Source organism: Drosophila ananassae, chromosome 3R, assembly GCF_017639315.1.
Source record: "Drosophila ananassae strain 14024-0371.13 chromosome 3R, ASM1763931v2, whole genome shotgun sequence".
In the NCBI taxonomy this organism is placed as follows: domain Eukaryota; kingdom Metazoa; phylum Arthropoda; class Insecta; order Diptera; family Drosophilidae; genus Drosophila; species Drosophila ananassae.
In genome coordinates this window covers 10,610,511-10,635,887 of record NC_057930.1, presented here as the reverse complement: position 1 = coordinate 10,635,887, position 25,377 = coordinate 10,610,511, and the positions used below count along the sequence as shown (strand labels likewise).

Below are 25,377 nucleotides of genomic sequence, written 5' to 3'. Positions count from 1 at the left end.
TAATTTTGGAGAATTTTTTACGGTGCATCCCAACAACCATAACCACAATATATACTTGGGCATTAGTTGCCGCTGGCATTGCGTACGTGCCCGGACCCGGCGTCGCCATCCAATGTGGATGGTCTCTTTGGGCTTCTTCGGGCTTACCAACTGACAAAGACGACAACCACGCATCGTAAAAAGAGTTTTATGCAATTGCCGCTTTGGCTTTGGCTCTCGACGTGTGGTTGTGACTGCGGTGTGTTCGCCTATTGTATAATAGCTCCATGTGTGTGCGAGTGCGGTATGTGCTCTGCATAATTTTATGATTCGCCCGCCAGTTCCTGCAACTCGAAAGCCCATGTCCATTGGCAATTTCCACTCGGCTTGAAGCCTCTTTTATTTGGTTTGTCAAGGGACGCGTGGGCGATGTTCGATGGTCGAGGGGCAATGGCAATGGGATTTGATGCATTGATTGAATTCAACGCAGGGCGCAGAACTCGAAACGCACAACGCAGAATGAAGAATTTGTGGCCAGAAGGGCCAAAGTCCCGCCACAATGGCCCAGCATGAGTCAGGCGGAGATGTGGGCAGTTCGCACTGCGATTATGTGACTGGAATGGGAATCGAAATCGGAATGCTCCGATGGATGAGCCGGGCCGAGGATGGTCGATGGTAATTGTAAATGGCCGGACAGGTCGGTAGCTGCCATTCAGCGTTGCCAATTTAGCCAAATTTGGCATGTGACTATGCTCTTTTTTTTTGTGCCCCTCCAAGCTCTATGTAACTGCAATTTTTGCAGACTCTTGTGGTGCCTCCGATTGAGTTTATTGTGCTAAAAACGGTTGATAAGTGCAAAAGTGGCTCAAGAACAATAATTTCAACAATATTAAATGTAATGGTCGGAGATTGCAGCTCATTAAAATAAGTTTTTTTGAAAAATTTAAAAAATAAATGGGTTTCCCTCAACAATTATTATATTTTCTACTAAGAAAATCCTGTCCTACTCTCCTTTTCTTCTGACATCTTATCCCACCTCATCTTGATTTATTTTTTCGCTTTAATTTATGACTCTACTCCAAGGCGATATTTCTAGCTAATCCTGAGCCTAGGATGCCCAGCATTCCTGTTTAAATTATCGCCCTGCTGTACTTCTGATCCAGTGGCTAGTTACAAGGCGAACCTTGAAACATCCCAACTACAAGCGATTTAAATATACAAAAATAACTAAATCTAGACATAAAAAGCGACAACAGCGCCGCGAACAAGGAGTCTTGTAAAAATGCAAATCAATAAGCAAACTTCCAGTTTGCCAGCCAGCAATAAAATAAATGTAAGGAGGCAAGCATAAAAAGCATCTGCGATGAGAAGGGGTTGCCTGGCATGGGCTGCCCCTTTTGCTATTTCCCATTTTTTTGTCGCATCTGCGTCTGCGGTTGCAATTTGGTTTAGTACCTAGGTGTTAATTATCGCTAAAAGTCAATGGCGGACAATCGGCGAAATCTGCAGAGGGACAAGCCATATCGGCAGTGCTTTGCATCTGCCCCTGGAGAATACTTAGAGCGGTCCTGGAGTGGCGTCGAGTGGCTCTGGAATGGAAAGGGATTCGAGTGGAGTGGACTCTCGAGCAGGTTGCACACTGCTAGACAGCCGTACAAGTGGCCTCTCGGATAATTAATATGAAAATATGTGAGGATGGCGCAGGACACAGCCACAAATGTTTGCTGCTATTTTTAGCAGGTTGTTTTTAATGAGCCCTGTCCAAAGTCATGCTCATGCAGCGACCGGGGACACCAGGGGGATGTCCGGATTCCGGAGAAGTCCCGGGCCACCCGGGTGTCCTAATTATGCGCTCATTTTTCTGCTTTTATGAATTATTAAAATAAGCAAAATGACGCCGGACGGGGCATTAATTGCTTTATAATAGAGATGGTGGAAATCATAACCCAAAAGGGGATACTCAATTCCCAACTCTCAATCCCCTGTTTCCGTTTTCGTTGCTGTAGAGTATGTAATGTTTCAGGGTTTTTTTGTTGCCACGCTCATATTTCTATAATTTATTGTAATGCACTTGGGGCGTGTTTCATTTCTCGCTTTAAAATGGCATAAATTTTTAAGCCGTGCCCTGCGTCTCTGTGATCTGGGATCTGGGGCTATTTAACAATTTATTGTCTGTATACATATAGCTGCATTTATACTATATATATTTTTTTTCCTTTTATTATTATTTTTTGTTGTTTTGCGGTTGCATTTTGTCTGAAGTCGACAGCGGCCACGACCACCTTGATGTTCATGTCCCGCCGAAACGACGACGACTGGGGGCCAATTTACTTTAGTTTTCATTCATGTACGATCGGAATGGGGAAAAATAAAAAAGGGGAAGACGAGGAAAAAATCACAGAGAAGACCAGCACTAAGCAAAAAAAAACTAAAAAGAAAAAATACTGTAAGCTGCGTTCATTACACGTTGTTATTTGTTGTCTGCGGTACATTATTGCTCTTGTTCGCTGTTTTGCTCACCAATTAGCTGCAGTCGGCCAAACGAAAGACTCAGGCAACGAACTTGCTTGAAGGAATGCCGCTGAGTCGCGTCAGCGAAGTCCGCCGCCTTTGTCACGTACTTTCCACGGTCCTAATCCTCTTCTATTGCCTGGAATAGCGTAAGAGTCAAAGAACTACCTCCTAGGCTTCTAGGCATTAACTTGGCATCTGGCTGGATTTCTTGCTGACGCACCTCCATCATCGTCCGCATCATCCCCCCGACAGATTATGACCATCACGAGGGGCAAACATCAATCAAATGCCTCATTGTACGTTGTACATTGTTTTTGCCAAGGGCCGCCACACTTGAACTTGACATTTGGTGTAAGCGGCCATTAAGGAAGTGCCTCGAGAAGGCTAGGTGCCACTAGAAGCCGGGCCAAGCCTTTGGCAATTAGCTCTGAATATCAATCAACGCACCATTTGAGTGTGAAAAGAGCTCAGCTTTTAATTACAAAAGCTCTTTGTGTGTGGGACTGAGAAGTTGGGGCTCTGAAGGCCTCCCATGTCCCCATCACCCATCGCCCACGGTCAGCGGCAACGCCTCTGCTCGATCAGAGCACAATGTTTGTTGCCAACTCGCTTGTTAGAATCGCATTTTATGCGGCTCCAGCTCCGGCCACAGCTTTGGCTCCGGCTGGCTGTCTTAGCCCGGCTCATAGGTAATAAGCCAATTGGCGTTGGCCCCACTACATTTTAATCAAGCCAACAACTGAGATGTAAAGCCCACGCACGATCAAAGCCAAATATGTTCGCTGTCGGTGTGAGCATATCCGAGGTGTCGCCAAAGCGCGAGATTGCGCCAGTTGTCGACCTTCGAGGAGTTGAGTCATGGCCCAATGCTTTTGGTCATAACAGACAGCTTTTTGTAGAGCCGCTCAGCCAACTCGATGGATAATTAATGGTGAAATTGGGGAGAGGCTGTGATGGAAAATACCGGAAAGTTCCGGGTCAGAAAGATGTCAGATGTCTTGCTTTCATGAATTTGGGTTAGGCGATGCCACTGTCCACTGGCCACTTAGCTTCCAGCTCTTCCTGAATTTGATGGTCGCCTTGGTGACTGAAAATTGTCCACACTTGGTTAATGCTTCCTTTACGGACCGACAATCATCCAGCCCCATTTCAGCCTCCTCATTCCGGCGACAAATCAAATACCGATAGTTCCGCCTCTTTTTGTCAAGAACCGACTGTCGGTGAATCTAAATTAGCAGAAGCTACTGTGTTGGCTATATCATTTACCAGGGACCACAGACCACTGCCTACTGGCTGCAGCTTGCTGGCTGCTGACCAGTGAGTAGTGACCAGAGCAGAGACCCCTTGCCACTTCGATTAGGCCACGCAAATGTAATTTAATAATTGCGGTTGCCCATGTTGATTAACATGTGCGGTTTTTGCAATTTACTGCCGGCACTCGCATCCACAGGATATGAGCTGGCACTATGACAATGACAGGATGCATCAATGCACCAGTCGAGTGGCACAGCTCTGGATCTGTGCAGCTACGTAGCTATGGTGCTATGAAGACAGGGAAATGTTTATGGTTATGTGCTCGCCTGCGGTCGCTGCTTCAAACGCTGCGCTAATTGAATTTTAAATTGTGCTCTCCTTGCTGTCCTCCAAGTGGGGCAGGAGATTAATTTAAATGAAGTTATTAGCCAAGCGATTGCCCAAGTGACAGGGCGCAAACAAAAGGCCCACAGTGCCAGACTGGCTGCAGCAACAGGCGGCTTAGAGTGCCCTGATATGGGTACATGGGTTATGGGGATATGGGATATATAGTTACCGGCAACAACGGCCTTTCTGCAACGGGTTTTCTGCATTTGAAAGTTAAATTACGGTAGCGATATCGAAGCAGACATTCCGTTAATTGGCCGCACAACTTGAGATCAAGCTGCTGGTTTTTGTTGCAACATGAGTTCTGGATACTCTTTTTTGCTTTCGTCTAATAAGTGCTGGATTATTTCGGGAATTCTAGAAGCTTGTTTGCCATTTGAGATAAGTGTCTGAACAAGCTGCCTCGAGCTCAAGACTTTCCAAAGTGCCGGCTTGTATGTTTGACTTGCTTCCCTGTTTGGTCAAGTTGATGAGCTAACACTGAATTTTATGGGTTAATAAATTTCTATTTGAGTGTATAAAATACCTGTGGGAGGTGCTTTTAATGTAGTGAGTACAAGAGTAAATGTATACTTGATCATCAGTTAAAATAAAACTGTTTTTGTCAGTGATTTATCTTTATAACCCCCACATTACATAACTTTAATGTGGTTGTTACCTTGGTTTCTATTATCCAAATAAAGAGTTTTTTTCTGCAAAAAGTATACAGCCGAATCCCATTTCCATGGCACATACGGTTGGTGTAATAAAACTTCGTTGCACTCCAGCTACTTTGCCTTCTTGGTGCCTTTTTTTGGGCTAAGCCCGCTTTACAGTTGCGGTAAAAATTGTTGCAAATTGCAGTTTAAAAAGTTTCCGTGTTGGTTTTTTTTTCGAGCCAATGTTGTTGCCGGCTTTAACGTCGCCTTCGTCGGCGGCGGCGGCGGCTGCAACTAATATGAGTCATAAATTTAAAGGCTTAACTCGAGGCTAAGGCAACGGCAAACTGCAACTGAAGCTGGGCCCGTTGACAGGGATTTTAAAATGAAATAAATAAACGGCATTACGGCTAGTTATATGCAGCGATCAGGGTCTTGAACGGCATAAACCACGACGGCAACTACACAGCGGACTGTCTGATTTTTCTTCTGTTTTTTTGCGGAGTGTTGGCGTGGAAGCTGTTGCTGAAAGTTGAACTGAATGTGAACTCAACTGGGCTGGGCCCAAGTCGTCCGGTTACTTTTGCATTTGTTGCATGTGCTCTGCTTGAAGCTTGGCATGAAGCCATTTTATTGATACAGATACAGCCAAAATTTGGGTCCACCAAAAAACTACAGCAAAAAACTAAAGTCTGGTTTTGTTTCTTTCGTTTTTTTTTTCGGCAACTCACAGCATGACATCATTTTGACTTACTGCGAATCCGAGCTGCAGCAGCCCTGCAGCCAAAAAAAACAAAAACTTCCAAAAAACTGGTCGCTGTTTTACTTTCGCTTTATTTCTTATTTCCTTTCGGTTTGTGTTTTTTCGGGTTTTTGGTTTTTTCGGCGATATGCCTCGATATTTTTTTGGGTCATGCCAAAGAAGTACTCTCGTATAAGGCAATGAAAACGAAACCAAGTTCTGGTGAAAGTGGGACTGCCCATCATGAAATCGAAAACGCACGGCAAGTGCACAGTCTGAAGATCCATGGACCACATGGTCGGGCCTTGGTGGAGCGATTGTGTCATGATGTGTAGGCAGAGTACACCCACGAAGCTCCAAAAGGCCTCCGCCAGCATTCAAAACTAATGATGTTAGACGACGGGCACGGGCTGGCACTGACGCACAGAGTTCAGCTACGGTTTCGTCTTCTTCGGCTCAGTTTGGCCATTCATATTCATCTGCATGCCCACACGTTTTGGCTGTTTTTGGATCGACGGCCGAGTCAGAAGAGATCAATGCGAAAAGTTTCGCGAGCGCAAAATTAATTAGAATTTTGTTGCTTTGGATCTTTGATTTTTGCACCGTTTGTGGCTGGTTGGTTGCTGGGAAAAGACCTTGAGCGATTGGCTTGTGGTTCAACAGACTGTGTGGGGGGCTGGAAACTAGTCGTCGCGGCCACTGAGTCACTGATCTGAGCTTTAAAAGAGCATTCAAATGGCGACCAGTCTTCGGAATTTGGACATACTAATAAATCTGTCTGCAGGCTGGATGGAACTGAAGACGCACAGCATGACTTACGAATTACACAAAAATCGACGGAATCAATTCGCTGATTTCACTGACTGCACGAAAGTAGCAAAATCACATTCCCACGAGTTTCACTGGCCATTAAGCAATGGATGAAGTTGAAGTTTTATTTGCATTCAATAAATGTTTCATTGGCTAATGTCAAGTTTGTGTCCGCAGTCTTTTGTTTCCTCAATGCAGTTTATAGCTGAAAGCCATTCGTTTGGGTCAATAAATGTTAAAGACTTGATTAAATTCCTCTTTTAAATCTTAAGATTTGCGTTAAAGAAGCTCTTACTGTTTTTTTTTAGCAAAGTTCTTAGCAAAAGACTTAGGAAACGTCTATTGATTTTTGAATACAAACTTTGCAAAGAACTGAGAAAAGAAACGCAAAATGTGCGCTTAGAAAGGTTGGATTCCTAAGTCTTTTGATTTTTTAATACAAATTTTGAGATTTGTGTCTTTATAATCTCCTTTCTAACTCTTTTCATTTGTTTGTTTTCGGATTCAGAAATGTGAAAGATTCAGTTATCATTGTCGGAGAATCTGAAGCGAAGCATTCACTTTATTTTGGGTCCCTTGGCTCATTTAATTACGGCAATTTCTTTCGCCCACGCGGACTGAGTCAAGCGCTTTGGATCATAATTTATAGGCATCATTATTGTAATTTCTCCCGGCAGACAAACGCAGCTGTGGACGCAGCAACTCGCACGCAAAACAATCATACATAAAGTGAAAGTTTTGCACCTTTTTCTTCGCAGGCGGTAAACATGCGGCAAACGCATCAGCATAAAGCCCCAAACAAAACAAAAGTAGTCTGTCAGTCAGTCAGTGAGATGGAATGGATAAAATGAGATGAGCCACGAACTGGAGGGGAAAAACAACCCATTTCTGAAGTACAATACCTCAACCCACGATGGGGCCAAGACAATGGCTTACAAACGACTGGCAGCTAGTCCAAACCGAAACTGGCTGACAAATGAGACGGCGCCGGTAGCTACACTTGTTTTGGCCTTTTTTTCTTATGGCATTTGACCAACAAAAAAGATACAAGAGACATCGCATAGCTTCATCAATGAACCAAAATCTGGTGTAGATACACGGATTTAGCCAAAAAATTACCTTGTACCTGGCAAATCCCCAAAAAACCGTACAATAATAAGAAATGTGTTGTGGCAGACCACTTGTGATGGTTTGACATTAACTCTTTCTCCGGCACCCACAAAAAGTGTGTCAAGCGAGCATTTGCGGGCATTATTTGTCATATTTTCTATTTGCGTTCGGTTTCGTTAGTTTTGAAATGAGATGCAGAGAAAATAAACAGCATTAGTGAAGAGTCCCTGACCGAAGAGCCGGTGACAAGGCGTCTTCGGACCCGTTTCCATCTGCGTATTCATCTTCTTCATCTTTCAACTCATCAAATCCCACAATGACTTTGGCCTGGGATTTTTGCGATAATGAAAGTGAATGTTTCTTTTTGTCTCGTTGTTTGTTATTATTATATTTTGCCGTATTAACAGTTGCTGTTTTTGTGTCGGAACTTGGGTGGAAAGAAACAAACGGGAAATTTGTCATGTAAATTTTGTAAGTCAACGGTTTTTACGCTCAGTGATCAGTGATGGTTCCCCCATTTATTAAACGAAGAAATTTTCATGGGAATTAATTTTCTAATTATAAAAAGCAAGGGAGCGGACAAGCTATAATAAACGGATTCTTAATTAAGTTTCATAATGATTTTTTTATGTGCTACAAATTAGAAATGTTTTCTTTTAGCCAAGTGCTTGAATATAATTTTATTAAACCGGATATTGACTTGATTTATGAGTTAGATTTAACTTTAGACTTTAGCTAGCCAGTTCTAATTGGTATTATTTTTTTACACCGAAACTCCTTTAAATTAGCACTATAATAATATGTTTTATATACCACTTAAAATTTGCACTTTGTAGAAGCTAAAAAATTACTGCTCACCATTTTATTCATCCACTTTCGGCCAAAATCAGTTCATACTGCCAACAGCTGCCAACGAAGAGCGACGCCAGCAAAAAAGACTTTGTTTCTTAGATGGCTGCTGCCAAGGCAGCTGCCAAAAGCGATTTGCCGTCAAAAAACACAGAGATATAGACGCTGGTACACACACACACTCTGCGGCTGCGAAACGGCGGCAACAGCAACAGGCACAGACACTGGAATATTTTTCTTATTGTTGTATTTAACAATATTTAACGCTTTTCTTTTGAACACTTTTGATGGCTTTGCGCGCGTTTGGTTTTTCGGAATTTTCACAAGGTAAAATTGTAGATGAAATTAACCAAAGCCTGGCAAACTTTCACTGCAATTAGACAGGAGACGGGAGATGCGAGACCCCACGAATAAACAAATAAGGCAATGATCTTCGCTAAGATTTATCTGAAATCAGTCACTCCGTCAGCGGTGGCTCGGGCTGGCTTCCAATTGGAATCGACCAGGTTAATGTCCAATATTAAATCGAGATCCACTGGGAGAGAACCGCACCGCACGCGCGCTGAAAACGAACTGAATGTGCGGAGCTAAATCCGACGATCGCGAGCCCCGTGTGGAGACTTCATACCTGGCTCCAGGTGAGCTTCACTGTGTCAGTGTGAGTGTCAGTGAGTGAGTGTGTTGGCTGTTAGGCAACTTTGCTGCCCACACTTTGCTCGGCAAAAGTCGCTAAAACTGCTCTGCTCGGCGCTCTGCTCTGCTGGTCCATTTTTGGTTTGGACCGCTCAAGCAATAATTTTTCCCTCTCTTTTTTTCTTCTTTTATTATTATTATTTTATATATCTATATATATTTTTTGTTATAACCAAGACGCCTTTGCAGAAAAGCAACAAACTATATATATGTATATAACTTATACGATTTGTGGCCAGCTTTGATATTTCGCTGGCTTCCAAGTTGCCAGGCTTGCTATGACTTTTGATTGACGTAATTTCTGCGCTTGATATTCACTTGAATTTCTTGTATTTCCACATTTAACTGTTTTGGTGTCAGGCGCACATTACACGCCCACAACACCCACAGTCGCACACACACTCAGAGGCTCACACACCTCACACCCCCTGCTGTGGGCGTTTCTTTTCTTCGGTGAAACATTTTATACAACTTTGTGTTTTGGCAAAGAGTTTTGTGAACTTTCGCTCGGCACGGAACTGAATCGAGCATGTGGGTGTACTGAACCGACCCTATATAGTGCTTGACTCACACGATTTGCTTGGCTGGCTTGCTTATGCTAATTAACCAGCTTAAACTTTGGTATTTAAGAGCTTACCACCCCACCGAAACGAAAGACTTAGGCAACGAACTCGCCCCAAATGCAAGATAACTTTTCGGCGTTCACAGCTGACCTTGCAGTTATAGAGTCCCCATCCCGTTCCAATGGGAAATCAGAAACGAGGCAGGGCTCTTTATCCGCTAAGAGATCTTTATTGCAATGAAGTAATTTCCGCATGTAATGGGGAGAACACGAAAAAAAGTTCTCCCATCTTACGGTAACCATTTTTTGTTGGTTTCCTTTTGGAAACGCCTTGCTTACACATTAATTTCTACGCCCCGCAATTATTTCATGCAGCAAATGAAGTATGAAGAAACATAAACGCAAAACGTGTGCCACATACTAAAGGTGGGCTAAAAGCAAAAACCTGGCACTAAAATATAAAAACAACGAAAATTAACAAGCATAATTAAAAATGCACGCGTTGGGAATGGCAAACACGAAAAAGAGGATCGGTTTCAAAAAAGAATTCGGAATCCGACGATTCTGCCACATGTGGCAAGTAGAGGAAGTCCTAAAAATGCACTAAAAAAATTATTGGAAAAACTTAAATTTTTGGTTAAGCAAAAAAGCGTAGAGTATAACAAGGTAATAAAAGTTGAAAAACAAGAAAATGGAGAACGAACGAACATTAAATGGATGTTGTGTTAGATTTAGGGAATACACTTCCAATAAGCTGAGAGATAAATTGTAGTTTCCGTATTTGAGTGATTGATTGCATACTTTTAATCAAGATCTTGTCCGCCTCAGACAAATGATAATGAGAATCTATTAGAAACTACAAAATAAAAGGGAAACTTTGACCCTGCGATCAAAAACAAGAAAACCTAAAGGCCTACAAAATTAACTACCAATACTGGTGTTTGAAGTTCATGTTCCGCACTTAATATTTTCTATGTTTTTCCTAAACACACTTGAAATTAGAGTGGGGTTACCCGAGCATTCGATAGGTATTCCCGAATTGCTTAAACAAGCAATACTGCAACAGCTGCAACTCTGCAACAAGTGGTTGCTAATTTTATGCAGCGGCGGCAACAACAGTATCCGAGCAAAGGAAAGAGACGACGAAGAACCCACACGCGTCGTTTATACACTTGGCATATTTAACACATTTAATGAAAAATCAACAAAACATCAGTATTTATGATGGGGCTGGCTGATTCGACTGCGACTTGATCTAGGGATCGTTGCTGCCCATTTGTTGTTGCTGTGGCCGCTCGGAGGCGCCAGGCCCTGTCCGATGGTTGTGGCTTTATTAAGTTGCCTATATGCTGTTGTTGCTGCTTTTTGGTCTTGCTGCCGCTGGTCTTGTCTGTTTTTATTAATAAGTCATATTTTTATATGGTTCGACCGAGAAGCAACAGAAGCAGCAACTTGATAATTTATGTTGTTTGCCGAAGCTGCAAGCAGGATGACAAAAGTTGCATGCATCCAACAGCAGGTGGACCAAGGGCAACCAGAGCCAGGGGCGCCCACATTCATTGGCGGTCAGATACGTGGGCTTATTCATAAGTCACTCACTCGCTCGCTCGTTCATTCGTTCACTAGCTCACTCATTCATACATTCATTCATAAACTTTAAGAAGAAAAGCTCAAAAGGCGAAGCGCATTTTGTGATTAATTAAATGCAACTTTGCTGCGATCGCTATTGTGGTTGTTGCTGTTGCTGTTCAAAAAGTGTGCCATTGCAAGAGACATGCAACAGGTTGCTGCTATGTATGATGTAAGTGTTTATGGTTGTTTAAAGCTTTTTATTGCACTATTTTTTATTTACATTTTTGATTTCAAGTGGGCGAAAGTTTGTTGCCTAAGTCTTTCTGTTGCACTTTGCACCTGACGCGCCAGAAAACAACTCAGTCGTGGCCGATTGTCTCGTGATAGCTCAAAAAACTGTGTCAAAGCGCAAAACACCTAAATTATTAGCTCAGTTCAAAGTCATTTGGGCCAAAAAAAAAATTCGCAAAAATATAATTGCAGGGGAAACGTTGAAAAAAAATTCGCAAACACTGGAAATAGTTCAAGCATTGCGTAACTTCTAATTTCTGTTTCAGTTTTCAGGTCGCGATGAAAAAATTGCATGGCGTCAACGAATTAAGCAAATAGCAGTAGCAATTGCTGCTAATTCCACAGAAAACTTTAGCGTTTATTTAGATGTTTTTTTACTACTTTGCCGGCATAGTTTTCGACGCCCCCACACTCAGCTGTTCAAATGTTGGAACATTGCACAAATATGTAACCCGAAGGGGATAAAGGGGGATCGCACACCTTAACCACAAACTAAACGCAACCGATCGGCGGATAAAACTATTGAGCGAGGTGCACACAGCGCGGTGTGCCGGCAGACTGACTTGGAGACTCTCCATAGATCGACTCTCTTGACTGCATTTGGCCCGGGCAAGTTAGTTGGCCAACAGCTGAGCCCGCCGACAGAGCTGATCCGGCCCGAATGCTCCTCTCTTCGCTCTCTATCGGTCTAACGAGCAAGACAAACCTTTTCGCCAAGCAAAACTAGTTTCGTTTAATTGTTGCCGCCGACCTGGCATTTGAAAATCTTTTTGGCCGTATAACAGTCGGTGGCGGCGAGTCTCCCAACTGTGCTACCCGCTGAGAAAGGTTGAGAAGTGGAGAGATACGAGTATAAATGGGAGAATCCGAGGGGCTAATTTGTTATTGTTATTGTATTTGTCAAGTCGACTGATAAATTGAGTTGATATTGAAAATAAATTAATTATATCTCCGAAAAAATGGAACAGCTTGGAGTCGGCTTTCGTGGGATTAGGCAAGCATTGTACTGAAGCTCTTTGAAAACTCAAGCGGATCTGTACTTGTGAAAAAATAATTTGAATAAAATATTATTTATATAAATGCAAAAAAATGAGGTCACAAAATGCGTCATGGCAGATTTTTATAGTAAAAAATATAGATATAAATATTCGCATAAAAATCCATAGCCTAACTTGTTTTTTTTATATTCCTGCTGCTGAGTCACTTGTTTATTCTGATCGCTTGACAAATTGTTGCAAATTGAAATCAAGTTGTCCAATTGAATTGAACACTATTTTACTCCCAGTCGATGCAATTTATGGTTATAAACATCTGATCTCGGATCTAAGATGTTTTAGCAGTGCTTTTATTAATTGATTCATGTTCTCGTGGGGCCAAGCGTAAAAGTAGAAGACAAAGAAGTAGGCCACTTGGTGGAATCTGCCAGTGGGAGATAATTAATGATTTCACTTGGATATGGCCATCAAACAGGTTCCAGCACACTGGTGTTCTGAGAAGAAAATTACTTTTTTTACTTGCTCATAATAATTTAAAAACTTTATAGGGTATTTGACTTGAAAATGCAAAATGTGCAGCGAATTTGCTTCGCTCAATTTAAGTGGCTGCTCACGTTTTATATTTTAGCCGAGATCCCTTTGGTGAGATATAAAGGTCTTTCAGTTTTGGCAGTTGGCTGTTGGCTTTTTGGCCAAAAGCTCTAAAGTCACGTTGCGCCCATAGACGCCACGTACGCATCACGGAGACGCAGTAACAGTCGCAGAGTCGGTCACAGTCACAGTTTAATGTTTATGTTATTTGTTCGCTTATTTATTTATGTTTTCGCGTTGCTGAAATTATTTTTGCAGTCGGCTTTTTAAGCGGCTTTACTCCATTTGTGGAAGAAACCATCAAATATCTGAGGGGGTGGTGGCCATGTGGCGGGCGAACTTGCATAAGTACCAAAGTAATTGCCCGGGCCAAGGCGCTCGTATATACATATGCGTCTATTCGTGCCCCCTTCGCGGCTCTAATATGATTTATGTTGCCCCTGCGTTGCATAAGTGTAAGCCTGGCTTTTGACTGAGAGCCGTGATGACGTTATGCGAAGCGAAGCGCGTGCTAAGGCGGCTCAGAGCGGCTGACCCAAAAACCAAAGAGCCACTACGGTAGTTTGACGCCAACGCGGCCGCGGCGACATTTGGCTTAAATAGAATGCAAAAAGCTAAAAATGCAACTGAAACTTGAGTTTTTCAAGAGAGTAGGACATTGAATACTCTGACTTGGTTAATGGTTACATTTTAAAAGACATTTTGTTAGTTTTTCCTGACGTTTAGATAATATATTTCAAGAAAAATATATAGCCTACGTGGCTTTAAAGTTTTTTTTGATTTAACAGATACTGACATATATTTTTTATTTTATTAACAAAAACTTTTTCCACAAATCAGTCGTATTTGTGGCATATGCCCTAGTTGCTAGCAACTCAGGTGGTTAGTGCGGATCAACTGCCGTGAGCTCGGAGCGTAAACAAGTTGGCCTGACAGCGCAGTTAGACATTAGATGGCTAAGTGATGAGCCTGTTGAGCTTGTTGGCGCTGCCATTTTGCCAGCTTTTGAAAATTGCCTGGGTTTCGACTGGGGCCGAAAAAATCGCCGCCAGGCGGAGTACCGTTGCTTGCCACACCAACCTACATAGCACATGGCTAGGCCAGGTATTCCACTGCCACTGCAACTGCAACTGAAACTGCAACAGCAACCGGGTGTTTGCTGCCTATGAGATAATTGAAAAATGCGTAAGTTAATACCCGATGTCACCGAAGAACTCTTTCAGCATTTTCCACACGACCACCGATTTTTCCTGCACGCACCTTCCACACGGGTTAAGTATGTGAGTGCCAGGAAAAACCTGTTTCCATTTTCCTGCCACTGCGGACACCACTTTTTTCCCCCTTTGCTCATTTGTTGTTTGCGCTCATTTTCGTTACGTACGGAAAGCAAAAGGCATTTAAAGAAGAGGAGTCAGGAGAGATACAAGTTGTGTTTTGGCCATTAGAGAGGCAAACATACACATACACTCTCTGGGAATGCTAGCGGTTATGGAAATTCCTTTTGAAGAAAACGCACACACTCACAAATCACGGCAAACAAAGGATGTGAGAAGAGGAAGAGCCAGAATCAAAGTCAGGCAACAGGCAGCGGGCAGCAGCGGCCAACAAACAAAACAAAGAGGGCCTCCTAAAGTGTTGTTGCTTTTGGCACTTGGCTGGCTGACTGGATGGCTGAGAGGATGGCCATGGAAAATTGGCCGTTTTGCTGGCATAGATACAACACTTGCTCCTCGGGGTATCATCAACCTCATCATGATGATCATCGTGTGATCGGGGCAGGGTGATGATCGTGTTTGTTGTCTGGTAGCAACTTAAGGCATGACACTGCCGGTTTCAGTTCTCTACCCCTGGACACTAGCTGCATGCCAATAGAAATTCGGTTAGAATTTGTTTGTGATTCTTTCCGCTCTTTATTCCCAGTTGAAAAATGCTTAATCAGCATTTTATTGTTGTAGCCGGTTGTTGCTGCTGTTGGTGCTGTTGTTACTACTGCTACCGAGACCCTAACAAGCCTCGAGTGAGAAAAATGTGGCGTGACTTTCGATGGAAGAGCCAGCATAATTAGAATATAAATGCCCACTTTGTTGTGGTATCTCGGGTATGCACGTTGGCGATTATGTTGATCATGTAATTGCTACCTGAACTTGCTGCATTTCCTTATTGTCAAAACAATCAAAAGACTTGGGCAACGAACTTGCCAATCGAATTTTCATGTGGGAAATCAATTTACGTTTTTTTGGAACAATTTTGAGGAAAATTAGTCAAGTTTTATTTTCCAATTCGAATAGTTTTCCCAATAAACCTATTTTCTAAGTATTAAATTAACGTTACCTCTCCATCAAACGCATTCAAATTAAAATGGCTCTTGTGCCTAGGCGCTGTACCGCTTATAGAACAGTTAGAGAACAAATGACTTAGGCAACGAACTTGAATAAATTTACAGACGACTGCACAATTACCAGAGAACAAGAGAGGCGAGTACAACGTGCAGCATTCTTGGCTCATTACCAATTAATCAAACGGCTAAAGAAACGGTAAACGAATTATGTAACTAATGCACTAACTACGCCCTGCTTGCCCCCTTCCACCCCGTAGCATTGCCCCCCTCGGGGCTCGATTTTGTGCCGGTAAGCAAAGCATCTTCAGCGAAGCGTTTGACGCCACTAAGCTGTACAACATTTCAAACACTTGCCTCGAGGGCAAGCAGCTAGTGGCTTTTGGGAAAAACTAAAACTGGCAACGAAAAACTGGTAACTGATATGCATGCGCAGAGCGTGTAAATAATTAGAACTTGGAACTTGGGACTGGCAGCCAAGCAGAGCTGGCCTGGCCAAGAGACAAAAGGCCGAGCCATGATTAAGAACTTTTTTTTAAAAACAATTGAGAATAGGGTAGAAGGGACTATCAACCATAAAAGATCTCAGATAAAATATTCTATTCACATGGGTGTATATTTAAAGACGAATTGTATAATAGATCTCAATAGTATGAACCAATAAAATATATTAAAGTCCCTTGATCCCCAACCCTGTGTTGTCTTGTCTTTTTAATGACTACCTTGGGTATCTTGTCTTCTATCATCAGTCCAAGCTCTTTTCTTTTTTTTCTAGCCTTTGCTTAGAAACAAAAAGGAATTTAACTGAAGCATAACTTGAGCGTCGGGCAAAGTTAATTTTTATGGTTATAACATTCATTTGCTGGTAATTATGAGCACTGAATGGATCCGTTGAAAGAGGAGCCGTCGTGGCAGCTGAAAGGCAACTAGAAAAGGCGTAGAAAAGCTCATTATACCCTTGCAGAGGGTATTATAATTTTGGTCAAAAGTGTGCAACGCAGTGAAGGAGACATCTCCGACCCTATAAAGTATATATATTCTTGATCAGGATCACCTCCTGAGTCGATATGAGCATGTCCGTCTGTCCGTCTGTCCGTCTGTCCGTTTCTACGCAAACTAGTCTCTCAGTTTTAAAGCTATCGAGTTGAAACTTTGCACACACCCTTCTTTCCTTTGCAGGCAGTATCGGTCGGGATCGGTCGACTATATCCTATAGCTGCCATATAACTGATTGATCGGAAATGCCATAACTTTGGTGTTTTTTAAGTTAGAGGGTTGGGACTTTCCACACATGTTATATTTGACCAAAATATCTTGTGTGCAAAATTTCAGGATCGGCCGACTATATCCTATAGCTGTCATAGAACGATCGAAATTGGCATAACTTTGGTGTTTTTTAAGTTACAAAGATGGGATTTGGTACAGATTACTCTTTTGGCAAAATAATTCGATATGCCAAATTTCATAAGGATCGGCCGACTATATACGATCCGCTATATATCTAATAATATAAGATGCGTGGCGCCACCTAGCGGACTGCGACTGAACTGCAAGGGTATATCAACTTCGGCTCCGCCCGAAGTTAGCTTTCCTTTCTTGTTTTGTAATTAGACAGGCAGCCAGCGGCAATCCTTTGCAATGGGCCAATGAACTACGGTGTCCAACGAACTTGATTTGGTCTATGGGCTCCGGGGGTCGGTGTGCTAGTTGCGAGTTGGGCGAGTGTGCGTATGCAAATGGATCCGCAAAAAAGGTCAACCCGTGCCCAGACAACAGCGGCAACAATTACAAAATATGCGTTAAAAATGCAGGGCCGCCTGAATCGAACACGACGACGACGACGTCGATCGGAACAGCGAAGGTAGGTAACGAAAAAAAAAAGTACTGAAATAATATGGCCACAAATCGTGATAAGCAATGCCGGGGCAAAAACTTATTGGCAAATATTGCCAACAACAGCAAACAGCAACAAAAACAGGCTTGGCCCGGCCACTACAACAAACAATAACAACAACACCAACAGCAACAGCAGCAACAATCAAATGGCCCAGGACGGCAGGCACAACAGCGGCAGCATTTTGTGAACCACTCTATTTATCAGATACAGGAGGGGGAGTACTGTGGATGGGTGGGAATGGGGGACGAGGACATGAACGGAGACTGAGCCGGAGACGGGCGGAGTTGGTCCCAGGCCAACAGCCAACTAGTTGGCTCAATTGCTATGGCCAGTGTACATATTATTGAGCGATTTTTAGTGCCGCAGCTTCGGCATTGCTTCTCTCGCTGCGCTCATATTTTTTTTGATGGCGCGCTGAAAGTCAACGCGATATCTCCCCTACATATGTGTTAGTAGTAAAAGTTGTTGCAGCCACAGCTTGAGTCTCACATCCACAACAAAAAAATATTATTTTAATATTCGCACAAAACATAAAATTAGAAAGGGGATCAAAAGTTTTATTTTCAACATGATATGGGTGGCATAAAGGTGGCCATTGAGGGTTTTGTTTTATTAGTTAATTAATTTTTGTTCTCTCAAATACATCTTAAACTACTTCTTGATATACGCGTGTCATAAAGTTACAAAAAAAAAACAAACCAAATATGGGAAGTATAACCACTTTTTTTCGCCTGCATTTGAGGCTGCGAAGTCGGCTGAAAAGTGAACGACCATCAAGGTAAAACTGCAGCAAACAATGGCCAAAGCTGAACGTCGTGCCCAGTTCCAGCTCCAGCTCCAGCCCCAGCCACAGCTCCAGGTGAATGTGCGGCTGAGACCATTCCCCCACAGCTCTACAGCCCCTGAAACTGGCAGGAGGGGCAGGGGACAGGGTGTAGCTAAAACTGCCCGCAGAATTGTAACGCGTTTTTTGCCAAGTATTTGCCGAACCCGGCACTCGCCACTCGGCACTCTTATTGTTTTTGCTTATTTGTTTCTACGTATTAATAACATGTTCGGGCCGCAATCGCGCGCTGCCTGTTTTAAAAATATGCATACAGGTCGGCGAGTCTCTGGGGGGGATGGGAATTATGAAAGGATTTCCAGGAGAATGAGAAGGAGACCGATCCCGATACCGATCCCACAGGCTCAACGCAGCTCAGCTCGGCGTGCGTGTACCCGCCCTGACTGGCTGTCTACTAATAATAGTAATACACGGCCAATAATAAGTTTTAATCATCATGATAATGGTGTGCTTATGGTAAGTTCCCATCCCATGATTCCATGAGTCCTCGGCTCCTCAGCTTCTCAGCTGATGTCTCCATAAAAATCACAGTGCCGGATTTTTATATAGTTTTGCTTTTAAGAAAACGCTTTGCGGCTTGTTGACGTGGGCGTCATATTTGGATTGGCTTGCTTTGCCTTTTCAGCCAAATGGCCAATCTTGACTGCATCTCATTGGAATCTGCTAGAAAAATCTATAAAATGCTGACCATATTTTTATGACTTTCAAAATCTAGATTACGCTTTACAAGACTTTCCCATAAAAACTCTAGTAATATCGATTTCTTCTTGGAATAGGTATGGAATATTGGAGAATGAGAGAAATTGGTAAGTTAAAGAAATCCAAAGAACATTTAGTTTTATTATGTAATTCATGCTCTAAACTTTTAAGATCCTTTCTAAAAACTCAACACTACTTACTACTAATTGAAAAATGAAATACCCTTCAATTCTAATTCATTTATGGCTATTTTTACTTCATATTCAATGCAAACAAAATCTACAGTTACAGTTTAGCTTTCGAGTGGGTGGCTATAATAAATTCTATATATACTGTGTACGTATACTGTTAAAAATGATCGTAATTAAAACGGTGCCAATGAAGGCTTTGTTCCGTTTGGAAATGTCAGAACCACAGCGTAGCAGAGTAACTGGCCAAATGCCAAACTGGTTTTGGCCAAAAACAAACATTTGCATATAAGAAGCAAATGGAATCAATGCACACACGTACGTGGGGGACAGACCCCCAAAGTTGTTTGCCTTGAGTGGTTGCTTAAATCGAGAGTGTTCGCTCAGATGTTAGAAGTGAACTGGAAAAAAATACAACAGCTGACCAGGTTACTGACGCATCTGCCAAAACAATTAAATAAATGCGAACAGGTTAAGAGGTTCTGTTTTATAAATTAATCACATTTTCTGTGACCTTAATTACGCCCAGATCTCCCTGACACGCGAAGTTTCAAAGTTAAGGCTAAATCACAAACAAAAGACTTAGGCAACGAACTGGCTGCTGGAAAAGAACTTTCCTTTGGCACAGAGGCAGCATTAAACTTTATGACAATTTAATTAGTTTAATCGATGCGATGAGATACAAATGGGAGTGCAAGGGATCCAGGGGACAGTGGGACGACTACCTGCTTGGATATTTATGGAAAGCATAAAACTTAATTGTTGCATAAGTTAGCTGGCAACGATGGGATCGATACAGGGTCTTTTGTTCTGGTCTAGGCCGGGCTCGTTTAAGCCGCTTTAATAGTTTGCTTTGGCCGGCCGATGATTAATGCTTATTACCCATTTGCCCTTTCGGCATTCTGGGCTCTCTCACACATAACTGTAAATCGTTTCTGTTATTAAACGCAATTACTGTCAATAGTATTTCTTTTCTGTTTCTCGGCTGGCCATAATGAATTGCACGAATTTCGCTGTTCAAAATGCGAAAGTTCAAAGACACGCAAAAAAGCTTAGAAAGAAGGTTGCTGGGGTGAGCTGTCATTCATTTTCCATTAACCAAAAAAAAACACAAGGTATATAGACACGTTTATTTGCTTTGTGTTCGACAACTTATCGAAAGCTTTTAATTGGATTTTGTATTTTACATATGTCTCGGAATCGTGAATGGGCTCACTTCGAGCGGTTAAGATCCGATTGCGACGATGCGTACTGAATAAATTTGATGATCTCATGTCGTTGGAGCTCCAGTCAAGACACTTAGGGTGACATAAAAATTCCTGTGGGAAAGGCGATCTGCGTAAGGCAGTTAACTCAAATACCTAAAGAACCTTGCTCTTGAAAAAGACAATTGGGCTGTAAAATGTATACTGCCTACGACAAAGTTTTAATGGTGAGCTAGTCCAGAATTATACTGAATATCCTTAGACCATTAAATTTTTATGAGAGGTAGTTTTATTTCCCTGGAGGATTACTTTAATTGGTTTTCGCGCTACTAACCAGAGGGGATGCATATCATTAAAATACAAGAAGTCCTATCCATTTGTTAAGGCAGTTTTGTAAGGTAAGCTGTAAAATTTCCATTTTTAACCTCATTTTTTGAAAAACTGCCGCTCTCATATCAATTGCATTTTGGGCCTGGGCACTTAGCCAAATGGTTGCATCACTTGTTGGCTTATTTTTTTCAACAAAGCCATTTTACAAATGCGTGAAATGCTTAAGAGACGCACTGTGTTTGGCTTGGAAACGCCTGGACTTCCTTCGAAATATTTTTACAAGCGGCAAGTTACCAAAAATAGTCAATTAGCAAATGATTTTGAGTTGCGGTTCGGGTTTATTTTGATTATTTATTGACAGTTGCCTGTTATGTGCTCAAGAAAACCGAAAACTGTTGACGGTGAGAAGAAGTAAACAGAAAAACAGGCGTTCAGACGATTTCGTAAAGAGCCCAGCCCATGCCGGACCAAAAATTCCAACAGCTTTCACTTGACTTGTCTCCATGTAAGTCGCACGATTTGTATTTTATTTTGTGTATTTTTTCTCCCCCAGTTTACAGTGAAGCTAAGCATTTATTTGTTTAGTTATTGGCGAGCATGCAAGTCTGCCAGACCCTGTGACTGTCTCGCTGTCTGTCTGTCTGTTGGTTTATGCCAGCTGATTTGCCACACTTTGGATTTGAGCACGTCAAGTTCGTGCCTGGAGTCTTTCGTTGCGCTTGCCTGGTGGCCCGTTGCCCCGATCCCGATTCCGACTGCGACTGCAACTGCAACTCCGATTCCGTGCCCCATGCTGAACCAATACGATACAATGCCGCGATACCGAGATGCCCCTTGGTTGCCCGAGGTTGCGCTGATGTAGCTGCTGCCGGGGCGTATGGTAATAATCATTTTGCACGGGCCATGTTGGCGGCATGCGACTTTGTAGGTAAATTGCGCTTAATGATTATGTTCAGCGGACTTTACAATATATATGCATATAAATGTGTATGTAGGATATGTGGGTATATATCGGGGGCCCTGATATTGCCGCAGCCCAACCGAGGTGTTGGAAATGATGTCTCTCTTCCTTCGTGACCTAGGCGGAGGCTGAGTTAAATTCAATTAGTTGGCAGCCGCTGCAATTTATTTTAATACACTTATTTTTAAGGCCTCCCATAATAAAATTACTTAATATTAGGCCGAACCTTCGTGCTCAGCCCCCATAATTACATTGCAGTTGTGTGCGAGATTTTGTTTTCATCTGATTTATATTCAAGGCTGTAGTCATTCAGGCATCACGGCAAACATTTGTTTGCAACTCCCTGCGTTGCAAAATTTCGATAAACCTTTGAAAAAATCTCCCAAAAACCAAATGGAAACGTGTTCCGCATAGCTGCGGGGCAAGATAAATGTCTGTGAAATAACTTTTAAAAATAAGTAGAAAAGTCTAAACAAAAGCAAAAGCTGTCGAAGCTGGTTTTGAAAATATTAACACGCCTTGGAATATCTTATGTTAAATCAAACTAAATAATAAACAAAAGCCAGTCATGACCAAAATAAATTAAAATTTATATTTGTTGGGAAACCAATCGCGGAACTGTGATAGACTTGACCCACGGAGGTTTTTTTCGCCACTCAACATCAAAAATAATTGTCTCGACGAAAATGGATAATTAATAATGGTGCAGACAAAAAACAACAAGTAACTACAAATTTATATCTTATTTGCCGCCCTCAAGTATTTTGCAGTTACTGTGTGACCTTCGGGGGGCGGCAGACATTACCGTCTCACATCAATGAACAGCAAAAGCTATAGTAAAAATAAATACGCAAAGCTCTAAGAAACATGTGAAACTGGCTACCAATTGTTAGACTCCAGCACAGCTGATGAGCAACCCAATATAATGAACAAACTTGAATACATCTTGATTAATAATAAACGCTTCAGTAATTAAATAAATGAGTTTGCTAATCAATGAGATTAGATTCCAGAAGAGTTTCTGACTAAGTTATAATATTTACTCCAAAAAATATTCTTTTAATTTTGGATTTCATACAAACAAACCACAAATTAGGTGATTCTAACAAGCCATTATAATTGTGTAAATATATTTGGTCTATTTATGGAGTAGAAACCACAAAATCGAAAACATGCCACAATCAAAATTACTTTTAATAAATTGAAAATCCATTAATAAATGGACAATCATTGTAGGGGTATTTCAAGGCATTTGAAACTTGTTTTGTGGTTAATTTTTGCCTAATGAGTAGGCTAGTTTTTACTTTGTGCTTTACTTACCAATAATTTGTTGTTACTCATTTCTCCGCAAAACAAAAGTTTTTGGCTCAGTTTAGATGGTTTATTTATTTTTTCAATTATCTGTTATTTGCTTTATTATTTTTCACTACACGGTTATGAATTCTTGATTCGTTGTACTCGGAGTGCACAAGGCACTCACGGAAAAACACACACTTAAATTCCAAGTACGAGTACCATGAATATTGCTTTCAGGCAGTTAGTTTTCTCTACTTCTCGCTCTATGTCTCTTAGAGATCTGCAAATAGGATGAGTTGGAAATGGTTATGCAACGGCAACGGCAATAGGAACAAAAACGCGAACGCCAACGCAGGCAAAAATCAATTGCACTCAATTGGAGTGGCCATAAATAAACGAGGGGCGAACATTTATCATGCGAACAGAGTGGAGCAGAGTAGGGCATCCCAGAAAAAGGCACAAATGCAGATACAAATTGCATTCGCCCGTTGCCGATCATTTGTTGTGTTGGCGTTTAATTTGCCAATTGTGATGAGTTATGGCCAAGTGCCAGAACTCCAGCCGAATTGCGCTGATCTGTTTGCATTGAAGTGCAATGCTACACGAACTGCCTAGGCGTCTCTTGGTCCAAATCCGCGCAACAGCAGCATCATTAAGCGCTAAATTTAGACAGCCCTAGCGAACCGGATATGGCTTAATGCCGAGAGAACCGATATCCAAGATCCGACCACTGTCCACTTCGCGATATTGTTGTAGGCAGCAGCAACAGAAACTGCAACAGCAGCTCCAACAGCAACAAAAACAGTGTTCAACTTTATTTAAACACAATTATTTGTTGGGCCAGGCCAAGAGCAAAGTGCCCCTTTTTTCTGTTTTTTTTTTTGTTCTGTGCTGTTCACTTACACATAAATTTGCATGCGCAACAAATTTGCTGCAGCTTCGTTTTGGCTGCTGTTGCTGCTGCCTTTGCCGTTGATGTTGTAATTTAGTTAATTTTGCCTATTCCAAGGTGGCAGGGAAACCGAAAGAACAACCCATGTCAGAGCTCGAGCCCCTGCAAGATCTGAGCACAAAAGCTGACTCAGAGGAGACTTCGAGGCTCATGCCAAAAGGCTCGTGCTATGTCTGCTCCATCTGGCTCGCGTTTTTATTTTGTTTTCGTTTCTTTTATAGAGTTGTTGGCTTTTGATTGCGTTGGCGTTGTCTTTTGATATTGCAGGTTTTGCATGTTCTCTTGTTGTTGCACTTTTGTTTTATTGCTGGCAATTTGGCTAATTGTATATAGGTAGCGACAAAATGTAGACTTTAATAATGATTTTTCCGAAGTTTATTATGCATTTAGCCAATTTATTTAATTGCGAATCATTTTTGTTTGCAAGAGTCTAAAGTTTTTAATATTTTATATCACTTTAGTTGTAACATAAGTGATATAACTAAATCTTTTTCGGAAAATGTTAAGTACATTTTGAAAAATTAAAACATTTAAATTCTTCCATAAAATCGATGATCATTCTAACGTATAACTTAACTGATCGTATCACTGATCTTATAAATTTTTCAAAAGTTTTAAATATGTGCTTTAATTAAAATTTTACACCACGTCTTTAAAAAACATAATCATTTATTATTTTAAACTTTAAAGAAAAGTTATTGCTTTAGAGTTTATCTTTTGGAAAATTTTTTAAGTTTCACGTAATAGCTTATCTGTGGGATCATTCTGCATTATTGAAGCAACAAGTCTTAAACACCATATGAATATAAAACAGTATTGCTTTTAATTAAAATTTTAAATCAAATTTATAAATAGGCCATGAGTTCATTAACTTTTTGTCCAAATTATAGTTATAAGCTTTCAACAACTTTAACATTTGTTCAAAAACACTTTTGCACCAATTTTTTAAAATTTTATTTATTAAAAATCTTTAAGTGCTCTTGATTGCTATTTCACTTTTTAATTATTGTAATTAAAAACTTTAAGTGAGACGCGCACTCGAGGAATCAATTTCTGGCTCGACGAGATTTTCCTTTTAATATCTTCGCGTTTTAATTTTTTTTTGCGACGATGCGCGCAGACGACTTGGCTGGTTATTAAGCACGACTCGGAATGCGGCAAGTTGGCCAGGCACTGCCCCAACAAACCCCCAAAGTGGCAGCTACGTAATGACGTAAGCGACGGTCAACGAACGGCGACAACGTAAGCGGGCCAGAGCGAGATGGACGATGGGTGATGGGTCCCCCACTTACAGATCCACAAAAGAGCACTAAGACGATCAGATCCCGTTGAAGTTAACAGCCAGACTGAGGCGCGCGCGTCTCCAAGCCGAGATTATAAACCTCGGGAGATTTTGGCCTAAACCGGCGTAAGAAACCCACCACCACCGGCGCTGCCACCACACTTGAACTTGACCAAATGCACAAATTGCAGAGGCGGCCTCCAAAGCACGTGAGTTGAGTTGGTAGCGATTTCCAGGCCGAGAGCGAGAACCGCGGCTCAGAGTGGCTTAGACTCTCGCATGTAAACAAATGATTCCAGTGGCTTCCAAGCTGCTCTCGCCAGAAACGGGTTTTCTTCGACGGAATCACGTGGCCGGCATCGGTTTGTTTTGGTTTTTCGAGTGTTGTTTACGGTTGTGAC

At 41.8% G+C, this 25,377-nt stretch overlaps 1 protein-coding gene across 34 annotated transcripts in view; it reads right to left on the bottom strand.

Moving 5' to 3' along the window:
- The window catches only part of LOC6506596, a 129,200-nt gene extending 104,140 nt beyond the window's left edge, over positions 1-25,060 (bottom strand). For 32 of the 34 annotated variants that reach the window (XM_044716232.1, XM_044716235.1, XM_044716238.1 and 29 more), the window contains exons 1-2: positions 24,987-25,060; positions 22,767-23,022 (exon numbers count right to left, since the gene is read on the bottom strand). The gene's annotated coding sequence lies outside the window, so the exon portion shown is untranslated. Of the gene's footprint in view, positions 1-8,292; positions 8,654-11,881; positions 11,975-22,766; positions 23,023-24,732; positions 24,924-24,986 lie in introns of those variants that run through there. The other 2 variants (XM_044716234.1, XM_044716233.1) reach the window with 2 other exon arrangements.
- Positions 25,061-25,377: the final 317 nt, after the last annotated feature.